Raw genomic sequence first — 23,924 nt, forward strand, 5'->3', positions numbered from 1 at the left:
TTTGACTAATTAGTTAGTCATAAAGACTATTATCCTGCACACTAACTTTTTTTGCCTACACACATCAAAAGTTATCCTACATATTTCGAAATTCATCCTACACGTTGAAATTTATCCCACACAACTCATAATTTATCGTACACAACTTGTAATTTATCCTACACTTTAAATTATTTTATTTTATTTTTTTTGAAAAAATATATATTTAGAAGATAAGTTACAAATTATTTAATGTATTTAGCTATTAAAAAGGAAGACTACAAATTAATGACCTATGTAGATTTACCAATGTACCCTTATAGTAACATTAAATACTTATATTAAATGAAGTAAAATAAAGCATTCTTATTGGTTGAAATTTCTTCTTTTTTCTTCTTACAAAAAAATTTCTTATATATATATATATATATATATATATATATATATATATATATATATAGGGAGCCGCTAAAATAGGAACCATCCCCAGTTGTAAGAACCGTGAGAACCACTATCCACCAATCAGAATAAGGGGTATTATAGTCATTTACTCAATACATCATATCATCTCTCTCTTAAATTAAAGTCTGTCTAATTGACAGACATATTTCACTCTCCCCAACAATTTGAAATCACTTTATTTCTCTCTTTCTCTCAAATTCGTTCAAAACCCTATTTCACTCTCATTGACAGACATATTTCACTCTCAAATGCAATGGTAGGAGGTGGTGGGAGGTGGTGGGAGGTGGTTGGTAGGTGGTGGAAGACGGTGGTGGGAAGTGGTTGGTCGGAAGACAGGGGGTGGTGGGTGACGGTGGGGGCGGAGGTAATCGGCGGTAATGGTGGTTGGTCGGTGGTGGGAGATTCACTCGAGGCGATGATGATGACGACGATGATGGTTTTGAAAGGCGGCTAAATATGTTTAACCGAAGATTCTCTCTCTCAAAACCTGTTAAACCATGCTCCGATTTGGGGGCTAGTGAACTCTGATTTGATGTTTGTGGTTTGTTTGGTGTCTCGATCTATGTTGTTGGTGTCCTTCATCCCCTAATCTCTCTCTCAAGATCGGCGACGGTGGACGGCTGGGTGGTGGCCCGGCGGCAGCGCCGCCGTGAGCGGCGGAGGTCCCGGCTGGGTGGTTGCGGTTCGACGGTTGGGTCGTGGGCCGGCGGCAGTGCCGTCGTGAGCGGCGGAGGTCCCGGTCTCCTCCTGTGTTGTTCATTTCTCTGGTATTTTTTTGCCATGTGTTCTTGGGTTTTGTTGGCCGGAACAACCACCGCCGGCATCGACTCCGGTGAGTCTTTGGTTTTGTTGGCTTGATTACATGTCTTCGGTAGTCGTTGCTGGTGCAGGTGGCTGGTGGGGGGCCAAAGGTTCGATTTTTGTTTCTGTTGGATTTGTTTACATGTACATCTTGTTTGTTTTGATTATATTTGTTGGATTTGTTCTTTGATTTGTGTACAGCGGTGCCCGGTGGTGCTATGTTCTTGGACTACGTGAGTCTGATGAACTCTGTGGACTTTTGTTTTGATTATATTTGTTGGATTTGTTCTTTGATCAGTGGGACTTTTGTGGGTTTGATATGTTGGATGCGGGCGGCGATGATGAAAAAAATAAAAACGTCGATTTTGATGACGATGGCGCGGCAAGGACGGCGGAGGGTAGGTTTTTTAAACCTGCAACCCCTTTTTTTGCAGCCTTTTGATTATTAGTTAATATGAGCCAAACCCCGTTTTTTTCGAGATAGACTTTGTTTTGATGTCGTTGTTTTTTAATTCCCCCCCCCCAGTCGATGATGATAACGATATATCTGAGACATCTCCCGAGTTTGCGATTTCTGGGTGCATTCGTTTTTGCGTAAAAAGTTTTACGTAAAACGTAAAAAGTTTCACGTAAAACATGAAATTTTTTCGACAAACGTAATAAAAAGTTTTCCGCAAAACATAAAATGTAAATTTTTTTACGTAAAACGTAAAATGTAAAAAGTTTTTTTGTAAATGTAAAAAGTTTTTCGTAAAACGTAAAACGTAAAAATTTTTTACGTAAAACGTTAAAAGTCTTACATACAACTTAAAACGTAAAAAGTTTAAAAAGTTTAACGTAAAACAAAAAACGAAAAAATGAGTAAAAATCGGCGTGTTAAAAAACCGGCGCGTAAAACGTAAAAAAACGTTAACGAAAAAAACGACGCGTAAAACGTAAATAACGTTAACGTAAAAACGGCGTTAAAAGTTTTACGTAAAACGTAAAAAGTTTTACGTAAAACGTAGAAAAACGTTAACGTAAGAAACCGGCGTGTAAAACGTAAAAAACGTTAACGTAAAAACGGCGCGTTGAAGAAACGACGCGTGAAAAAGTCGGGCGTAAAACGGGTCGTAAAAAACGGGCCGTAAAAACGGCGTTAAAAGACGGGTCGTAAAAAACGGGAACTAATAAACGGGTCGTAAAACGGCGTGAAAAAACGGAGCGTAAAATAGGTCGTAAAAAACGCGCGTAAAAAAACGGGTCATAAAAAAACGCACGTAAATTTTTATTATCAAAAAATCTGATTTTCAATATGTTTGTTTTAATTAAAAAAAAAACTGAATTTAGGAAAAAAAAAAGAAACATTTAATGCAATAGGAAAAAAGTCTATTAAAAAACAATAAAATTAATAAGACAAAAAAAAAAAAAAACCAAAATTACTTAAATACCTTTTTTGATTAAAATATTAAATACATAATAAGACAAAAAACTTTTAATAATAATATTAACTACTTTTAATCTCATCCATCCATCTAGTTGATCTAAAGGCTAAAAAGTGGTTCCCATGGTTCTTACAACTAAAGGTGGTTTTCATTTTAGCGATCCCATATATATATATATAGGGAGGGGCTCATGCGAGAACTCCATTTATTGTGAGAACCGCGAGAACCAATATGTAGACAACCTAAAATAGCTAAAAAAACCTAACCTCCCCCCCCCCAAAAAAAAAAAAAAAAAACCTAAACCCCCCCCCCCCATGAAAAAACCTAAACCCCCCTACCCCACCCCAAAAACCTAACCCCCCCCCACCCCCCAAGCTAAAATGCTAAAAACTAAACCCCAAAAAAACCTAAAAAAATCTAAAAAAATCTAATTTTTTTAATATTTTTTATGCTCAAATCGCTACTTTTAGTGGCAAAAAAAAATTAATTTTTTTTTGCTTCGAAAAGTAGCGATTTTTATATAGAAATTATTAAAAAAAAATTTGTGTGATTTTTAGCTATTTTTAGGCATTTTTGGTTGTGTTCACATTGGTTCTCGCGGTTATCGCAATAAGAGGTGGTTCATGTATAGTTATTTCACGTACTCATGAACATTTGACCTACGTGTGCGAGCATGGGCAATGTACCCGGTAACCGATCTAGTTACGAAGAACTCATGTTACTAAACTTCTACCCAAGTTGTAACATTCTAATTAGTGAGGGACCTTTGTGCAAATAATCAAATAATGTTATTATATATAAAAAAACCCAACCCGCCTCCCACATCCCCTCGTCATCCCTTCCATCCAAAACCCTAATTTCCACTCAACTCTTTACGGCGATCTCACCCTCCTCCTTTCCGGTCAAACCACCGACGCCGACTATTGGTAAAGCTCATCTCCCTTGTTTCTAAACTGTTAAACGAACAAGCCTGTCGCGAGTTACTCATCACGGTTACGGGTCGAATTGTGAAGTCACGTTTACGAGTTAACCAACTCATGCGATCTATATGTTTGACGTTACGTAGTACCACGCTTAGATGGATATGATATGCGAACTTGATTAATGTGTAAATCTGTGATTAATGCTTATGTGCCGTGATTTAATGATTATACGAAACTGTTGGTAGATGTATGTGTATGTCGATAGTATATATATGTATATCTGCGTATAAGATGAATGATTTGTGGAAACTAACTGTTATGATCCATATAGTACACAAGATTATTCATGCATGAACCATTGATAATCTAGTGAGTATACAATTCATACAAATTAATTCAAATCTTGATGTCCTCATTATGGTGTGTTCGTAATATGTCATATGAGAGTGTATGGGGAATCACGCAGGTAGTGGTAAGGTTATATAAATTAATCTTATTCATGCGATGGTATTTTAGAAAATTGTGTGTGCATGATGATCACAGATCTATTTGGATGATTATTGATGCTGAGTATTCGATGATTGTTAATAAACGATGATAAAAATGAAAGTTTAGGGAAACAGTTTTATTATTTGGAATGATATGATCAAATGAGTTTGGTAAATCCTTGTGATAATCGGCTGATTAGGAGCGTTCATAGTGGCTTGATTAATAATGTGATGTAATGATGTTAACATGAGGATGGCATGATGAATGGTATTATGAATCTAAGCTAGTGTGCTAATAATGATGAACTGATAGTAGGGTTCATGAGAATTTCCAAGTTGCTGTAACAGTTGATCGTGTGAAGGGAGGGGGTGGTTACTAAAAATTATGAAAGGGGATTGACTTGGTCAACCACGAATTTTGATTGCACATGTATGCTCTGATCGCACATAGCTAGGTTGTTAAATAGGCTGCATATGGGACAGTGGGCCGCACAGTCCTCTCGACTCATTAAGTATTTGGGCCACACAGTAGTTGGGCCACACATACACACTCCACTATTGGGTCGTAGGCTGTGAGTTTGGGCTGGGTAAAATGTCGAGTCACACAATTTAAACGAGTCGCACAAGCGGACTCAGTCGCACAAGTGGGCTCAATCGCACAAGCTGGACGTTGGGCCTCACGTACAACTGGACCGCACATCATAATATGCATATTTTGAATGTTAATGATATTCGCTAAATTACACATATTTTAGTCCCCCATTTTATGCGTTTTCGGCCGTAAAATCGTCATTCGGATACTTAATTATGTATACTTTTGTTTATAGGCCTAAAACAGCATACCGGACAAGATGATAGTGAAAACGAGGACTTTCCAGACAAAACAACGAAGCTGCGAACATTCTGTTAGAAAACTGACCTGGGCAAGAGGAACGGTCGTGCGGTCTGAGGAACGACCGTGCATCTCCGAATATCAAGACCATCCCGGTGATGAACGACCAGTGCAACACGGCGTGCAAGGCAATCCCGGTGACGCACGGTCGTGCCATACATTGCACCCCGTGCGGATCCGACGTTCAAGGAAATCCCGGTGATGAACGACCGGTGCATCAGTCCGTGCAACAAGATCCTGGAAACGCATGGGCGTGCGATATGAAGAACGGTCGTGCGAGACCGAAGACCAGTCAACTCTGCTGATGTCATGAACAGTAACTCCAATAATACAAAAAGTGAACGGTCGTGCGATCGGTGCATGACCGTGCGACATCGAAAATATATAAAAAACAAACAGAAACATTCTGTTCGTAACTCTGGACATTTTGGGAGCGATTCTGGCGATTTTCAGGCTCTGGAGGCTTCTGCTGTCACTCGGATTCAAGCCACATTGTGCCGATAAGCTTTGTTATCTTCCAGATTCTTAATCTTATGCTTGTTTATGGTTTGGTTTTCTAATCTTTCCAGAATTTTGTTAATCTTTCAAGCATTTAGATTAATATTTATGTATTATTGTAGCCTTTGGGCAAAAACACAACAATCCCTTGCTTGATTATAGCCATTAGTATGTTAATCTTTGTTTGTAATGACATTTGGAAGTATTTTCTATGTTAATCTTTGATGATTAGTTTGCAACCTTGTTATTGATATTGATTTCTTGATTATAAGTAATTGTGTTGGATGATTGGTACTTGGTTAGTTGAGATAGTTGAAAAATGAAGCTTAATTAATCATTGATGCGTGTGTAGTGCGATATATTTTGGATGTATATTTAAGCCCTTTTTACACTTTTAGCCAAGTTTTAAATTTATAAAAACACGATATTTACTAACACTAAACACACATATGGGCAAGTGCACCCATCGTGGACGTAGTATAGTGTTGGTAAGATACCGAGGTCGTCCAAGGACACAAGAGCTTTTAGTACCGGTTTATCCTCAACGTCTAATCAAATCAAAAAGTGAGAAAAAATGTTTTAATCTAAGAAAATAAAAACTAACTAAATGCTGAAAAATAAAATAAAATAAAAACATATAGACAAGATGAATCACTTGGATCCGACACGTGTATTAGTATAACCTTTGATTATTTTCGCACTTTTGCACTTGTTTAAGAGATTATCTTAGTTATTGTAGTAGGCCCCTCTTTTGAAGGCGACGTTACCCTCAACCCAGTAGTTTGAGTCAGCAAGGATACAATCCTAAAGGGTCGGATTATTGAAAGATAATGAATTAAGTTATTAATGCAAATTGTGGTAGGCCCCGCTTTCGGCGGTGACGTAACCCTCGGCTAAGTAGTCTGAGTCAGCAGGGATACAGTCCTAAATAGCCGGGTTATAGTATTAATAGTAGTTAACTTATGAAACCAACTGGGGTAGCCCAGTTGGCCACCGACACCCACCTCTTCCCAGGGGTACCGGGTTCGAGTCTTGGGAGTGGCATATGTCGCCCAGGGTAAGAACTCGGCATGGGGAAGTCACCGCGGAGCTAGCTTGGTCGGGTAGCGGCTCCCGGAGTGAGATCACTCCGGCGGTTGGGAGGACCGTGCACTATCCCCCCCCCCTAGTAGTTAACTTATGAGGTGGTCAAAGCAGGACCTCTAAACGCTGAACAAGGGCAAGACCCTTACCAAACCGTTCCCTTAACCCCCGACCAGGTAGCCAACATACCTCCATATAGACCGTGGAGATATGAATGGTGAAAATCTTTTATTTTATATAGACAGTAAAATAACGCCAAGACACCACGGACAAACGATAAGGAAAGATCACCTTCAACATAAGTAACTAGTTATTAAAGTCATTAATACAAAACCAAATAAAAAGTGCAAAAGATTAAAAATAAAAAGTATTATACTAAACACTTGTCTTCACCAAGTGATGTAAGAGACTTAGGCAAACATGGCCTTGATTGTCAAGAACTCTTACGATCAATCTTGGATCCCGAGACGACTCACACACTCTATGATGGACAATGGATGATGGTGGTGGATGATGGTGTTATGGTGGTGGTGGGTGGTGGATGAAGTGTGAGAGAGGTGGTGTGCCAAGGGATGAGATGGAATGAAACCAAGCACTCCTATTATAGGCTGAACAGAAGGCTGGGCACGACCTCGTGTCCGCTGGACACGCCCCCGTGCCCGTCTGACACTCTCTCTCCTCATTAATTGTAATTCGCAATTACAATTAATGCGCCTGCTGTACTTTCACCACGCCCCTGTGCCCGCTGGACACGGCCCCGTGGTGGGCAATGGAAGCTTCTATAGGTTTGTCTTTTATGCTGCTTCTTGGGCACGGCCCCGTGTCCGCTGGACACGGGACGTGTTCAGTTTTCTGCTTTCTCTTCTTTGCCTTGGAGGATGCCGTTGAGGGTCCGGGCAGTCTACTTTTATTCCTTTTCTTGTATTTATGCTAGAATTAGTTGTCTTTTTGCTTCTTTTGTGAATTTGAGCTCATTTCATCCTAAAAATACAAAAGAAAGACAAAAACACTCCTTTTCCAACATTAGTACTTAAAAAGGGTTAGTTTTATGCCTTAATTGATGTGATTTATATGTTGCATTTTACACACATCAATCATGTATTAGTAAACTTTAAACTTGGTTAACTAGTTTAGCTTGGTTAAAATGTGGGCACCATGATACTAGAAATGGTTAGTGGTTTAATAAAATGTAATTATTGTTAACCAAGAAAGCTTGCCGTCACGTAAGGACCTTAACGGGTTAAATGGTGTTGTTATGAATTCTTGCCATGATTTGTTAGCTTAGTTAGTAGTTTAGGCCAAAATTGCTATCTTGGTGAATTTATGTGCAAGATTTGTAAAATGAACTCGGTTGTGATTTAATCTAGTTTATGCTTGTCTATGTGGTTGCATTGTGTTTATCGGTGTCGCTTTCCTTGTTTAAGTGAGGTTAGAAAACTCCTAACGGGTGACTAACTTATTTTTAAGAGATTTTCATAGACATTTATCAATTGCACGTTAAAGAACAATTTTAGGTGGTTAAAATGTGTTTATCGTTTTAACTTTCCGAATGATTGTCATGTTAGGATTCCCGAAAGGGATATTAATTGTCTTAAAATGGAAAATTGACCAAATGCTACTAGTGCCAAAACCGACTTAGTTGACATGCTTTGGTTGTGTATTAAGCAAGGCTATTTATCTATTTTAGTATTTGAAATCTACTATGTTTTATAAGTATTTGTTTATGCTTACTTTAGTTTATTAAAAATCAAACAACTTATGTTTTACCGGTAATTTAGTGAGAGGCTGCGCGAAAGGTCACTTGTCATTGCACAACGCATTGCAAACATAATTAACGAGCCGGTGATAATTTCTGAAGACGAAAGCTCAGGGGACGAGGAGAGAGTCGTCATGGCGGACGACGACCGACCTATGAATGAAACAAATCAGCCCGTAAGGGCAGGCCTGGAGCCGAGTATCCTTCAGCCTACTATAGATGCACCTACTTTTGAAATTAGATCTAGTATTATTAATATGGTGCAGAATTCAGTACAGTTTGATGGGCGTGAGCATGAAGACCCTGGGAGGCATATCGCTGCTTTTCTTGCTATTTGTTCGACTTTTAGGATTACAGGTGTTTCGGAGGATGCAATTCGGTTGAGGTTGTTTCCTTTCTCGTTGCGTGATAAAGCTAGAGCATGGCTTATGTCACCCCCAGCCGGGTCCATCAGGACCTGGAATCAGTTGGCGGAGCAGTTTATGCAGAAATATTTTCCGCCTGAGAAAACAAACAAGCCACGAAACCGGATTGTTTTCTTTCGTCAGGACGAGGGGGAGTCGTTGCACGCGGCCTGGGAGAGATTTAAAGATCTGTTGATTGATGTTCCACATCATGGCTTCTCCAAGAGACAACTGGTTTTGACGTTCTATCAGGGGCTCAGTTACAACACACAGGAGCGATTAGACGTGAACGCAGAAGGCGATCTAGGAACTAAAACGCTGACGGAAGCGTATGATATTATAGAAAAAGCTGCGTTGAAATCCAGCTCGCGTCGGGAAGGAGATAGAGGCCGGGCAGCATCATCATCATCTCGCGCAAGGGCACACGCGGTGGATGACTACACGGCCATTACTGCACAAATCTCGGCTCTTGCAGCGAAATTCAATAAGTCCCAGATGATTGCACAAGCTGGTTCGGGATGTGACCAGTGTGGAGTGTCACATGAGCCTGGTGCATGCTTTCAGGGAGTCGTATATGAGGGCCACGGAGAAGTAGATTTTGTGGGTAATTAGGTGAGGCCGCAGAACAATCCCTACAGCAACACCTATAATCCCGGTTGGAGAAATCACCCAAATTTTGGGTGGCGAGCGAACACAGGTAATCAGAACCCATTGGGGTTCACCCAGCGTACTCCAGCGCCCCAGCAGGGTCAGCAGTACCAGCAATACAACCAACCTTACCAGCAGCGTCCATATTCGTATCAGAATCAGGGCACTGGGAGCAGCTCCCAGCAGCAGGGCCCTCAGTCTAGTTCCAAGCTGGAGGATATGATGGCTCAGCTTCTTTCTAGCTCCGAAAAACAATACCAACAAAGCGAAGATCGTTTTCTAGCTAACGAGGGAGAAATGAGGAGTCAGAAAGCCTCGATTCAGAATATCGAGAATCAGGTTGGTCAGCTGGCGGAGATGATGTCCAAAAGACCCCCAGGTGGTCTTCCGGGTAATACAGAACCAAACCCGGGCGGGCATGTGAATGCGATCATGACCAGGAGTGGAAAGACTACCGGACCCGTCATATCGGACTCATCACTGATCCTTGGAGCGGTCCCAACTGACACACCGAACGAGGTGCAAGCCAGGCTACGCCCAGCAAGTACAGCACAAGTCCAGGAGCCGGTCAAAGATTACACTCCACCAGTACCTTATCCAGGCAGGCTGAAGAAACAGAAGAACGAAGAACAATACGGTAAGTTCCTTGAGTTGTTTAAGCAACTACACATTAATATACCGTTTGTTGAAGCCTTGGCCCAGATGCCAAAGTATGCGAAATTCCTAAAGGATATCCTCTCGAATAAACAGAAGCTCGAGGATATATCATGTGTGGTGATGAATGAAACTTGTTCCGACGTTCTGCAAAACCGTTTGCCCACGAAAATGGGAGATCCGGGTAGTTTTACGCTCCCGTGTTCGATTGGAAACATGTCTTTTAGCCATGCATTGGCTGACTTGGGGGCGAGTATCAACCTTATGCCATATAAGGTTTTTACTAAGCTGGATCTGGGTGAGCCGTCACCCACTAGAATGAGCATTCAGTTGGCAGACCGCTCAATAAAGTATCCACGTGGATTTGTGGAAAACATGCTTGTAAAAATCGATAAATTTGTTTTCCCCGTGGACTTTGTTATCCTTGACATGGACGAAGATTCAAGAGTGCCTTTAATACTTGGACGCTTGTTCCTCAATACAACGACGACGATTGTTAATGTGGCAGTTGGCCAAATCACGCTCCGGGTAAATGACGAGCACGTGACATTTGATATTAAAAGATCAATGCAGCATCCGCGCATCCGCAAAGTCACGATGACATGCTTTACTATGTCGACATTGTTGACGCATGTGTGTGCTCTCATTTTCAAGGCACTGTTGACGAGATTGATTCGGACACACGTCTGTCGTGTGGGGACTTGATTGGCATTACGCAGGAGGGCCACAATTTCGAGCAGCCAGTCTATCAGATTGGTGACGATGGTTCCCAGAGTCCGGAGAGGTTTCTAGAAATTGGCCATGTAAAAGAAGAGGAAGCAGAACCTTCGGTTGAAGATCCGACGCCTTTGGAGTTGAAAGAACTCCCACCACATCTCGAGTATGCATTTCTGGACGAGGAGTGTCGCTTACCGGTCATAATATCGGCATCATTGGAAAAGGACGAGAAAAATCAGCTTCTCGAGGTTCTGAGACTTCATAAAAGAGCCATTGCATGGAAAATCATGGATATCAAGGGCATCAATCCTTCTTTTTGTACTCACAAGATTCTAATGGAAGACAAGTACAAACCCTGTGCACAGCATCAGAGGCGTTTAAATCCGAATATGCAAGACGTGGTAAAGAAGGAAGTGATTAAGTTATTGGATGCCGGAATGATTTATCCTATTTCTGACTCTGTGTGGGTGAGTCCAGTGCAGGTTGTACCTAAGAAAGGTGGTATGACTGTAGTTTCAAATGATAGGAATGAGCTGATTCCTACCCGTACCGTCACCGGGTGGCGAGTTTGCATTGACTTCCGCAAGCTCAATGATGCTACTCGCAAGGATCACTTCCCGCTTCCATTCATCGACCACATGTTGGAACGTCTGTCGGGGAAGTTTTATTACTTTTTCCTGGACGGGTTCTCTGGATACTTCCAAATTCCTATTGCTCCAGAGGATCAGGAGAATACTACCTTTACCTGCCCCTTCGGCACATTCGCCTACCGGCGGATGCCTTTTGGGCTGTGTAATGCACCAGCGACCTTCCAGAGGTGCATGGTTGCAATTTTTCATGATATGATCGAGGATTCTATGGAGTTTTCATGTATGAATTTTCGGTATTTGGGGATTCCTTCGATCATTGTTTGGAAAATTTGAAAAGGATGTTGAAGAGGTGTGAGGAGACAAATCTTGTCCTAAACTGGGAAAAGTGCCACTTCATGGTGAAGGAGGGCATAGTTCTGGGACACAAGATTTCGCATGCTGGTATGGAGGTCGACCCAGCCAAAGTGGATATCATTTCACGACTTCCACCGCCCACCTCTGTGAGAGCGATATGTAGCTTTCTAGGTCATGCGGGATTCTATAGGAGATTCATCAAGGATTTTTCAAAGATCGCTAGGCCCATGACCCGTTTGTTGGAGAAAGACGCTCCGTTCATATTTGGAGATGATTGCTTGAGAGCCTTTGACCTTCTCAAGCAAAAGTTGATTGAGGCCCCTATTTTAGTTGCACCAGACTGGAGTCTGCCGTTTGAAATTATGTGCGACGCGAGTGATTACGCTATAGGGGTCGTTCTTGGACAAAAGAGAGAAAAGCACTTTCACCCGATCTATTATGCGAGCAAGACTCTTCACGACGCTTAGGAGCATTATACCACGATAGAAAAAGAGCTCTTGGCGGTCGTTTTTGCATTTGACAAATTTAGATCGTACTTGGTGCTTTCGAAAACCGTTGTGTATACTGATCACGTAGCCATCAGATATCTCTTTAGCAAACAGGACGCTAAACCGCGTCTGATCAGGTGGATCTTGTTGCTGCAAGAGTTCGATATTGAAATTCAAGATAAAAAGGGTGCGTTGAATGTAGCGGCTGACCATCTATCTCGATTAGAGCATGGAGACATCGTGGACGCGCGTTGGGATTCCATAAATGACAATTTCCCACATGAGTCTTTGATAGGTGTTGAGATATGCGATGAGTCGCCATGGTTCGCCGACTTTGCGAACTATCTTGCTTGCGGGATCCTGATTAAAGGGTTGACTCGCCAGCAAAAGAGGAAATTCTTTTCGGATGTCAAGCACTACACTTGGGATGACCCTTACTTGTTTCGGGTTGGTGCTGATCAGGTGATTAGGATGTGTGTTTCAGGGAAGGAGGCAACCGATATTCCGCGCCATTGTCACGAGGGACCTACCGGAGGCCACCATGGAGCCAATTTCACCGCCAAGAAGGTGCTGGATTCCGGGTTTTATTGGTCGACTATATTTCGTGATGCGCAAAGTTGGGTTAGAGCGTGCGATGCCTGCTAGAGGGCATCAAACATATCCGCACGTGATGAAATGCCTCAGAACTGGATTCAAGTTTGTGAAGTCTTTGATATCTGGGATATAGACTTCATGGGACCATTTCCCCCCTCACGAGGAAATAAGTACATCCTGGTCGCAGTTGACTATGTATCCAAGTGGGCGGAGGCACAGGCCTTACCCAGCAATGATGCTAGGGTGGTCGTGAGATTCTTACAGAGATTATTTGCCCGGTTTGGTGCTCCGAAAGCGCTTATTAGTGACAGAGGGACGCATTTTTGCAATACTTAGCTCGAGAGAGCTTTGTCCCGTTACTTTGTGCATCACCGTTTATCCACGCCCTATCATCCACAGACAAGCGGGCAGGTGGAAGTCACGAACCGGGGGCTGAAGAGAATCCTTGAACGGTCAGTAGGTGCAAACAGCAAGGATTGGTCGGATAAGCTTGATGAAGCGTTGTGGGCTTTCCGTACGGCTTACAAGACACCTATTGAGACTACTCCCTTTAGGCTTGTTTACGGAAAAGCATGTCATTTACCGGTGGAGTTGGAGCATAAAGCGATGTGGGCTCTTAAAACCGCAAATTTGGACCTAAAAACCGGAGGTGAAGCCCGGTTTCTCCAGATTCATGAATTGGAAGAGTTTCGACAACGCGCTTATGAAAGCTTCGTGTAGTACAAGGAGCGCACGAAGAGATTGCACGATAAACGCTTGAAGGATCACAAAGAATTCCAAGCGGGCGATCTTGTTCTTCTTTACAACTCGTGGTTGCGTTTATTTCCCGGGAAGCTTCATTCACGGTGGACAGGACCATACACAGTTAAAGAGGTATTTCTGTATGGGACTGTTGCAATAGAGAACGCGGACGACGTTATTTTCAAGGTAAACGGGCATCGCTTGAAATTGTACGTTGTCGGGCCGATAGAGTCGGCGGTGGAGGTCATCGAGCTCCAAACCCTGCACACATCATAAGTGTGGGAGGAGAGAGTCTACGCTACTGACTCGCGGATCAAAAATGTAGCAAGAGCGTCAAAAGCGCTTTATGGGTAGTATCGTCTTTCTTGTGTTTTTCTAGTTTTAGCGTAATTTAGGAGTGTTTGGTAGTTTCCGTTAGTTTGTACAGTTTTTATACGTGCCGAGTGAAGGGTCTACGTGGGAATATTGTTAAAACATGTTGCGGATTGTAAAATGGTGAAAAACGGCGAAATCGGCTGCTGAAACTGCATTCTGCAGTGAACAGACGCATCTGCAGCTGTTGCACGACCGTGCCATGCATCGCACGACCGTGCTTTTGCAGGCTGGCCGGAACGATGAGTCGCACCCCCGGTGCAACTCCAACAACAGCATATAGGGTTTGAAAAATGTCACTATCGCACGCCCGTGCGAGCTGTCGCACGACCGTGCGACTCATCAAGGGCAGTTTGGTCATTTGGCGATATAAATGCCCCCATCTGCAGCCATTCCCCTCATTCGCGAACCCTAACTGCTGCCGACCGTTCCAGAGCGATTTCGCCTCAAATCGCACGATTTCTTCGCACGGTTTCACCCATCTCGTCGCACGGTACGTTCCTTCTTGTAGATTTTCCGTTTCTTCGCTTTCTAGGTTAGATTCATCCGATTCTTCAAGGATTCTCTAGGGTTCTCTTCATAAACAAATCGAAACCCTAGCCCTTGTAAGAATCCTGTATATCGTGAACATCCGGTGGATTTTCTGAGCCCTGTCTGTGTAAAAATTTGTTGATTTTCAGAGAAATCTGACTGTTCAAAAATCAAGGGTCGGGTTCTGCACAAACACTGTCGCACGATCGTTCCTTGGATGGAACGGTCGTGCCGTTACGGCTGTCCATGATATTTGTAGTTGGTCTCAGTAATGCACGGTTGTGCCGTTGGTCGCACGCCGTGCATTTCTGACAAGTTTGGGCCATATCTGCTTGTTCTCGGAGATGCACGACCGTGCATCTCGTCGCACGTCCGTGCCACAGGCCCAGATCAGAAAGACAAAAGCTTCATAATTATGTGTTCTGCTATTTTTGAGTAAAAAATTTCCTGTTCCCTCTATTCTAAAAAATATTCCTCATGCAGATGGATCATCCCTTCTTGCAGTTTGACCCCAATGATGAGCGAGAAGCTCTTCGTATCCCAAGACGTGACGCCTTATGGAGAAGGCGAGGGCAATTTAGCGTCCCCCGGAGGTTGGATTGGGACGTTATGAGGGATCTCAATCAGTTTGAAAGACTTGAAAACATGATCAGTATCCCACTTGCGCGCTTAGTAGCTATCGACCGACCCATCTATCTTGAGCTAACGATAGAGTTTTTCTCCACATATGCCTACGAAAAGCCAATTGCTCATAGAAGGCCAAAATTCCGCTACAAGGAGCGGATAACTTTTAGGTTGGGTGGACGTTGGCACACTTGGTCAGTAGGTCGATTGGGTAGGAGGCTGGGTATCTACACAACTAAAGACATGGATTCTGAGTTCTTCACGGAGCAGTTTACCTTCCCGAGTGATGAAGCACGGGCCGAATTCTGGGCTGAAAATGCTATTGGTGACCCTTACGACCCGAGAATGTCTAAGGCTTCACGGTTGAAAGACCCCTTGGTTCGAGTGATGCATCATGTGTTTAGCAACACCATCTGCAGCCGCATGGACAGTTTGGGGAACTGTCCAACACCGGATTTGATTTTTCTGTACGCGCTGGTTGATGGAGTACACATCAACCTAGTCGCAAGGATGGCTGAATACTTTGTGAAATGCTCAGGTAGGACACCCAACAGTCAGATTTACGGCGGTCAATATGTGACCGAAATTGCTTACAACCTAGGGTTGATGACTGATGAGGTGCTTGAGAGTCTCACTCATGTGACCGATGGTGTTTATGTTGATATTCGGTCATTGAAGGCGATGGGGGTAATTGCTGAGACGGATCATGGGGATAGGTTGAGGGGGCTCAACAACGAGGTCTGGGACCCGTTACCCCCACTCCTAGCAGAGGATGAGGATGTAGAAATGGAGGAACAACATGCAGTTCAGCAGCACCAGCCACAGACACCACCACACCAGCCACTGTATTCACCGCAACACCATGATTACCACCAGCGTCAGGAGTGGCCAGAGTTTTATCAGCAGTTCCAACAGATGCGAGTTACGCAGGAGCAGCATGGAACTTATATTGACCAGATTAGGACTAGTCAGGACCAGATCAGGGCTAGTCAGGATCAGCTCAGGGCCACTCAGGATCAACTTAGGCATAGCCAGGAGAGTTTGTACCAGGGGGTGAGTGCTGGATTTTCATACTTATTCAGGGAGATGCATCATGCATATCCCGACTACTTTCAGCACCCCCCACAGTTCCCACCGTGGAAGCCACCTGGTTATGGTGATGCGGGCCCGTCCTACATAAGAGATGATGATGGTGATGACGAGTAGGAGATGGTGGTGTTGTTCGTTGATGGTTTTTTATTATTTCAGTACTTTATATTTCAGGTGTTCATTTTGCGTAGCATTTCAAACACCCTCGGATTGTATTTTATTTTCAGACACTTTACTTTATGTCTTGTCTTTGTTGGGATTTCTAGTATTTCTATTTATGTATATTATGGTTTTCATGTTTATTCTGTTACTGCTCTGTTTTGGTGTACATGTGACATACTTGCAGATCCGACATATCTTGGACCGGAGCATATGACAGACACAGCTTTAGAAGTCTCGTTTCATCAGATATCATCTTGAGGGGAGTACTATTATCCTTTTTCTCTATATTTCGGTTTTCGCATTGGGGACAATGCGAAGTTCAAGTGTGGGGAGGGGGTTAACTTTGTTAACTTTGTTTGTCCTCTCTAAAAAAAATAATCCGTTTTCTGTATATATTTTAGTAAATAAACCGGTTGGTTGTGTTTTAGAAAGCTTCGGACTTGATAAAAACTCGACAAGCAAAATAAATTTTGAAAAAGAAAACCGGAAAGCGTGACAAACAAAGAAAGACTTGCACGATAGTTTTCACACTTTTACCCATTCTTTCTGTTACGTGAGCATATTTGAGCCTTGATATTGTTGTATATTTGTTCATTTCGGATATAGGAGTGAGCCGGATGTCTTGTGTAATTTAGAACTTGTCACTAGTATGCTTGTTAAGACCATGAACGTGCGGAATTGTGTAGAAGTGTAGAGGCACTTAGATTACCCCTTTGTTGTTAGCCTTGTTCTTTATGTTGTGTTTCCCGTAAAGCCTACGTTACCTTTTAGGATAAACCATGTCGAGCCTTCTCGTTAATTTTGTCTACCCAACATAATCGCCCACTTAGCCAAATTTAGCCTTTTTATGTTTTAAACCCCTTTTGTGTTGAAACTCGGTCAAAATAATCGTTTAACTAGCGTTTGTTTTAGTTTATTGTATAATTAGTTATAAAAAAAACAGAAAATAAAACACCCTAAAATAGGGTGAAGTTGACAAAAATCGAGCAATTTTGAATGCTTAAATGTTAAAATTTCATTGATGAGCTCGATTGCGTAATAGTCGCCTTTTTAAGGCGTTTGTATGTAAAGTTACATTGTTTGTCGCTAGTTAAACGCTAAAACCGAGTTTTAACCATTTCGCCACTATAAATTTCCATTTCCATACCCTTCGCCCAAGCCAAACGTTACAACCCGTAAAGACCTCTTGATTTACACTTTTTTGCATGTTAGTTGGTGGAGACGAGATCTTATGACAAGCTTATGATATTACACATTTCATTGACGAGGCATTGAGTGTTTGCACGTACACATTTTATGTATGGTTCATAAATAAAACTGAGTGTGTGTGAACATTGTGAGTTGTGTGAAGATTAACATGTTGAGTCAATTAAATGTGAAGTCACGGCTTTTTGGTTGTCGCTATATATTTGCATATGCTTGTTGGGTTTGAGTCTTTTGATGTTGTCTTTCGAAAAACCGGCTAACCGTTTTTATTTGTTTTCAATAGAATAATGTGTAAATTATCGTTCTTGTTTGATTCTATCTTTTATTGCATTTTAGTTTAGCTTGCTTGAGGACAAGCAAGGTTCAAGTGTGGGGAGATTTGATATTCGCTAATTTACACATATTTTAGTACCCCATTTTATCCCCATTTTATGCGTTTTCGGCCGTAAAATCGTCATTCGGATACTTAATTATGTATACTTTTGTTTACAGGCCTAAAACAACATACCGGACAAGATGATAGTGAAAACGAGGACTTTCCGGACAAAACGACGAAGCTGCGAACATTCTGTTAGAAAACTGACCTGGGCAAGAGGAACGGTCGTGCGGTCTGAGGAACGACCGTGCATCTCCAAATATCAAGACCATCCCGGTGATGAACAACCAGTGCAACACGGCGTGCAAGGCAATCCCGGTGACGCACGGTCGTGCCATACATTGCACCCTGTGCGGATCCGACGTTCAAGGAAATCCCAGTGATGAACGACCAGTGCATCAGTCCGTGCAACAAGATCCCGGAAACGCATGGTCATGCGATATGAAGAAGGGTCGTGCGAGACCGAAGACCAGTCAACTCTGCTGATGTCATGAACAGTAACTCCAATAATACAAAAAGTGAACGGCCGTGCGATCGGTGCACGACCGTGCGACATCGAAAATATATAAAAAACGAACAGAAACATTTTGTTCGTAACTCTGACATTTTGGGAGCGATTCTGGCGATTTTCAGGCCCCGGAGGCTTCTGCTGTCACCCGGATTCAAGCCACATTGTGCCGATAAGCTTTGTTATCTTCCAGATTCTTAATCTTATGCTTGTTTATGGTTTGGTTTTCTAATCTTTCCAGAATTTTGTTAGTCTTTCAAGCATTTAGATTAATATTTATGTATTATTGTAGCCTTTGGGCAAAAACCCAACAATCCTTTGCTTGATTATAGCCATTAGTATGTTAATCCTTGTTTGTAATGACATTTGGAAGTATTTTCTATGTTAATCTTTGATTATTAGTTTGCAACTGTCACACCCCCAAAATCCACACGCGGAGTACCACCGCTTGGAGGCGTGACATGACCAGGATCAAGCCACCAATCATATTGAACATAAGTGTAAATAGTAATTAGTAACGTAAATGTGTCAACCCACAATATGAATGGTGTTCAAATAACATAGTTTAAGTAGCGGAAGCATAGTATAAAATTCAACGTAATTAATAAGTTTTCAACTGTCATAAGTGTTTATCAAAACGTCCATGATCCATGTCCACAACGACTGTGCCTCCCGTGCAAGCTCCATGTATACCTAAGGTCCTGCAAGGCATGTAACAGAGAGTCAACAACTAGTTGAGCGAGTTCACAGTAAGTAAGTTCGTAATAGTATGTTCATGTTGTAACAGGTGGCTCTACTAGGCCGGTAGTATGTTCTATTGGTGGGGGCTTCCCACATGTGTATATACACTAGACTATTTGCAACCATAAGTGTTCTTCTTAACCCGAGAACAGTAGTACGTACGAGGTTTACGTAGGTTTTACGTAAGTGTCCTTCTTATCCCGAGGACAGTGGTACGCGGGGGTTTACGTAGGTTTTACGTAAGTGTCCTTCATAACCCTAGGACAGTAGTAGGTATGAGTTTACGTAGGTTTTACATAAGTGTCCCTCGAACCCTGAGGACAGTGGTAAGCACAAGTATTACGTAGGTTTTACGTAAGGGTCCTTCGCAACCGAGGACGATGGTAGATAGTCTAGTAACACCGTAAATCCAAATAATTCGTCAATCCTTTTTCCTTCAATCCCATTCCCTACCCACCGGGAATCCCATGCCTTGGTAAGGGTGTGAACTCACCTTGGTTTGCTCGGCAGATACACAGCAAAGTTCAGTTAAGCTATATGGTGGTCAACCACGTCCTACCATGGTTACCATACAAGTCAGGTTCGTATTCAAATAGTGCACTTATGTTCTACACGTATTGTACACAAGTAGTGATCATAGCATACACGTATAATCATGGCAGATCAACAATTCATACGTTATATGTTCATCAGTAAGAAATCACGTAACAAACAAAAGCCCAAACATACAGCCCAATTACTTAAGCCCGTAACAGTGTGTAAGCCCAACCGTGTGCACGTGTTCGTGGTCTCGAGTCGAGACCAGAGATCTCGAGTCGAGACTAGGCGGTCTCGAGTTGTTGGCCTTGGTGTTCTCGAGTCGCAACCAAGAAGGTCTCGAGTCATCATGTACTAGTTGAGACTACACGGTCTCGAGTCGCAACCGGACCCGCAACCGTGGTCTCGAGTTGTGCTGCTTGTGTCGGTGTTGTGGTCTCGAGTCGAGACAATGGGGTCTCGACTCGCAATCCGTGTCGAGACTAGCAGATTGTATCTGATTTCCTTGATTGTAGCCCATTATCTCCGTAACAATTGTTAATCAATTTGGCAGTTTCAAATCAGATCAATTAACAGTTTTTATCATGTTTTCAAACGAATCAAAACAGCAATCATAATCATTTAGTAACCCAAATCATGATCTAAGCAATAACAGTCAACCAAATCATTATACGAAACATACAATCGGATCATTAAGCTAGTAGATTCTGGACTAACATGCATCCTAAATCATGCAATATCCGAATACACTTTCATGGAAATCGATTTACATACAAACAGTTCTAGATCATCTTCATACAAATCCGATTCCTATGAACACTTTCAAACGTACATGTGAGCCGATCATTATGGACATCAACATTAACAGTTTACCTCTCTAAATCCTCATGTAAAGCATACATACCACAATATCATGCAACAACAACCAATAATCATAACACTAACCGGTTAGAGGTGAGGACAAGGATGGATATGAACACAAAAGCTTCGAGAGAGGGAGGTGTTGCGGTCGGCTTCACGAGAGAGAGAGAGAGAGCTCCTAGGGTTTGTGTGTGTGAAAAGTGTTTTGCAAGCAATCAGAAACTACACCCCCTAAGGTTCATGTATGCGTACATGGAGTGAGTGGGCCGAACCCTTACTTGGGTTACCCTCATGGTCTCGAGTTCAAGGATGTGTGGGCCGATAAAAGAAGTGTACGGCCCAAAGGGCTTGTGTGACCGGACAAGTGTCGTGCAACCGAGCTTATAGTATTCGTATGCAATTACGTAACACATAGCATAACAAAACATAATATTCCATTACCAATAAACACGTCAACTAGTCACGTATAATCCAAACAAGTTACATCGAAGCACACAAATAGAGGTTTGAAATACGAGTTGTCACATTATCCCCAACTTAAAAGAAATTTCGTCCCGAAATTTGGTACGTACTCACTGAGGAAGCTAGTTAAGTTGCATGGTTTTCCTGGGGTGTCACATCCTCCCCCCGTTGATCTGGAATTTCGTCCCGAAATTCCGTGGTAGCTTCAGTGTCAGTAGTGGTTGTACTGTTTGCGAACAATTGGGGATACTTTTCTTTCATTTGGTCTTCGCGTTCCCAGGTGAACTCTGGGCCACGACGGGAGTTCCAACGAACTCGAACAAGAGGGATTATCGTGTTATTGAGGACCTTAACATCCCGGTCCGTGATTTCATCTGGTTCCTCGACGAATCGCAACTACTCGTCGATAGTGAGTTCCTTCAGAGGAACTATGAGGGTCTCATCTGACAGACACTTCTTCAGATTCGACACGTGAAAGACGTTGTGAACTGCACCGAGTTCTGCTGGTAGGTCCAGTTTGTAGGCCACTTTGCCTATTCTTTCTATGATCTCGAATGGTCCGATATACCGCGGATTGAGTTTGCCTCGTTTGCCGAAACGAACCACACCCTTCCAGGGTGATACTTTGAGTAGCACTCGATCCCCAACTTGGAACTCGAGTGGTTTCCTGCGCTTATCAGCGTAACTTTTCTGACGGTCGCGAGCCGCCGCCATGCATTGCCTTATCTGTGCAATCCGTTCAGTAGCATCAACTACCATTTCTGGACCTGTGATTTGACTATCCCCCACCTCTGCCCAACAAAGAGGTGACCGGCATTTACGTCCGTACAATGCCTCGAATGGAGCGGCTTGGATGCTGGTGTGGTAACTGTTATTGTACGAGAACTCCACTAAAGGGAGATGTTTTTCCCAGCTGTTGCCGAAATCAATAACACATGCCCGAAGCATGTCTTCTAGGGTTTGAATCGTGCGCTCAGACTGCCCATCCGTCTGAGGGTGATATGCTGTGCTCATGTCTAGCTGTGAGCCAAAAGCTTTGTGCATTGCTTGCCATAGTTCTGAAGTGAATCGTGCATCCCGATCCGAAATAATAGAGGTTGGCACTCCGTGCCTCGAAACAACTTCCTTAAGATACACGTCTGCTAGAGTGGAGAACTTGTCCGTTTCCTTAATAGCCAGGAAGTGTGCAGACTTTGTGAGTCGATCCACGATTACCCAAATAGTATCATTCCCATGTTGAGATCTAGGCAGGCCAGTAACAAAATCCATGGAAATTTCTTCCCATTTCCATTGTGGTATCTTGGGTTGCTGAAGTAGGCCTGATGGTTTCTGATATTCCGCCTTAACTCTCGCACAGGTCAAACATTTGCCCACATAAGTTGCAATGTGGGCCTTCATACTAGGCCACCAATACGTCGTCCTGATATCGTGGTAAATCTTATCTGAACCAGGATGTATCGAGTAGCGAGACTTGTGTGCTTCAGCCATCACAAGTTCTCGTAAACCGCCATATTGTGGGACCCAAATACGCCCCGTTACATAATAGGCACCGTCTTCCTTCTGTTCTAATCGCTGCCTTGAGCCACGTAAGGCTTCTGCTCTGACGTTTTCTGGTTTCACTGCTTCTATCTGAGCATCTCATATCTGTGCAGGAAGACTGGATTGAATAGTGAGTTGTAGAGCTCGCACGCGTCTAGGTAGATTGTCTTTTCGACTGAGAGCGTCAGCCACAACGTTGGCTTTGCCTGGATGGTACTTGATGGCACATTCGTAATCGTTCAGTAGTTCAACCCATCGACGTTGACGCATGTTCAATTCCTTCTGCTTAAAGATATGCTCGAGACTCCTGTGATCGGTGTAGATAGTGCACTTGGTACCGTACAGGTAGTGTCGCCACATCTTGAGCGCGAAAACAACAGCTCCCAGCTCTAAATCATGCATCGTGTAGTTCCGTTCGTGAACCTTGAGTTGGCGCGAAGCGTAAGCAATGACCTTGTCGCGCTGCATTAACACACATCCAAGACCCTGAATGGATGCATCACAATAAACCACGAAGTCGTCCATGCCCTCTGGCAATGAGAGGATAGGTGCACTGCAAAGTCTATCCTTTAAGTGCTGAAAAGCGGTTTCCTGAGTATTACCCCAACAGTAGGTGACACCCTTCTGTGTCAGTTGTGTAAGCGGCTGTGCAATCTTTGAGAAGTCTTTAATGAATCGTCTGTAGTAGCCCGCCAAACCCAAAAATTGGCGTATTTCCGTTGGTGTACGCGGTGCAGGCCAGTTCCTGATCGAGTCTACCTTGGATGGATCAACATGAATCCCATCCTTGTTTACCACATGGCCTAGAAAGTGGACTTCACGAAGCCAGAAGTCGCATTTCGAAAACTTGGCGTACAGTTGTTCCTTTCGAAGAAGTTCCAGGATAAGCTGTAAGTGCTGCTCGTGTTCCTCCTGACTCTTGGAGTAGATCAGAATGTCGTCAATGAATACAATCACAAACTTGTCTAGATAGGATTTGCACACCCTGTTCATAAGGTCCATAAAGACTGCAGGCGCGTTCGTTAGCCCAAATGGCGCGTTCGTTCCCCGGCAACGGCGCCAAAATTTGACGTGAAGTCGCGGTCACAATCAAATTTAATCCCAATAACAACTATATAGATAGCGGCAAGTAGGTATCGAACACAGGGAGTTTGTGGAATGTGTGTTATTCGAAGATTTATCTAAGTTACCTAAAATTAAACTAATTGCAGAAGAAATAAGATTCGAGAGTTTATGTGAGTGAATTGGTTTTAGACTAAATTAAACTAAGCAAATTGCAAGAGAAAAGTTTGGTTGTAAGCAAATTAGAGACAAATGACCATCCTAGATTTCCGGTTTGTATCGACATTCATATTATCATTCCACTAGAAAAAACTACATAGACATAGCTCATGTGTGATTACTTGCAGTGATGAAAGGG

Source organism: Helianthus annuus, chromosome 4 (assembly GCF_002127325.2).
Source record: "Helianthus annuus cultivar XRQ/B chromosome 4, HanXRQr2.0-SUNRISE, whole genome shotgun sequence".
NCBI classification, from domain to species: domain Eukaryota; kingdom Viridiplantae; phylum Streptophyta; class Magnoliopsida; order Asterales; family Asteraceae; genus Helianthus; species Helianthus annuus.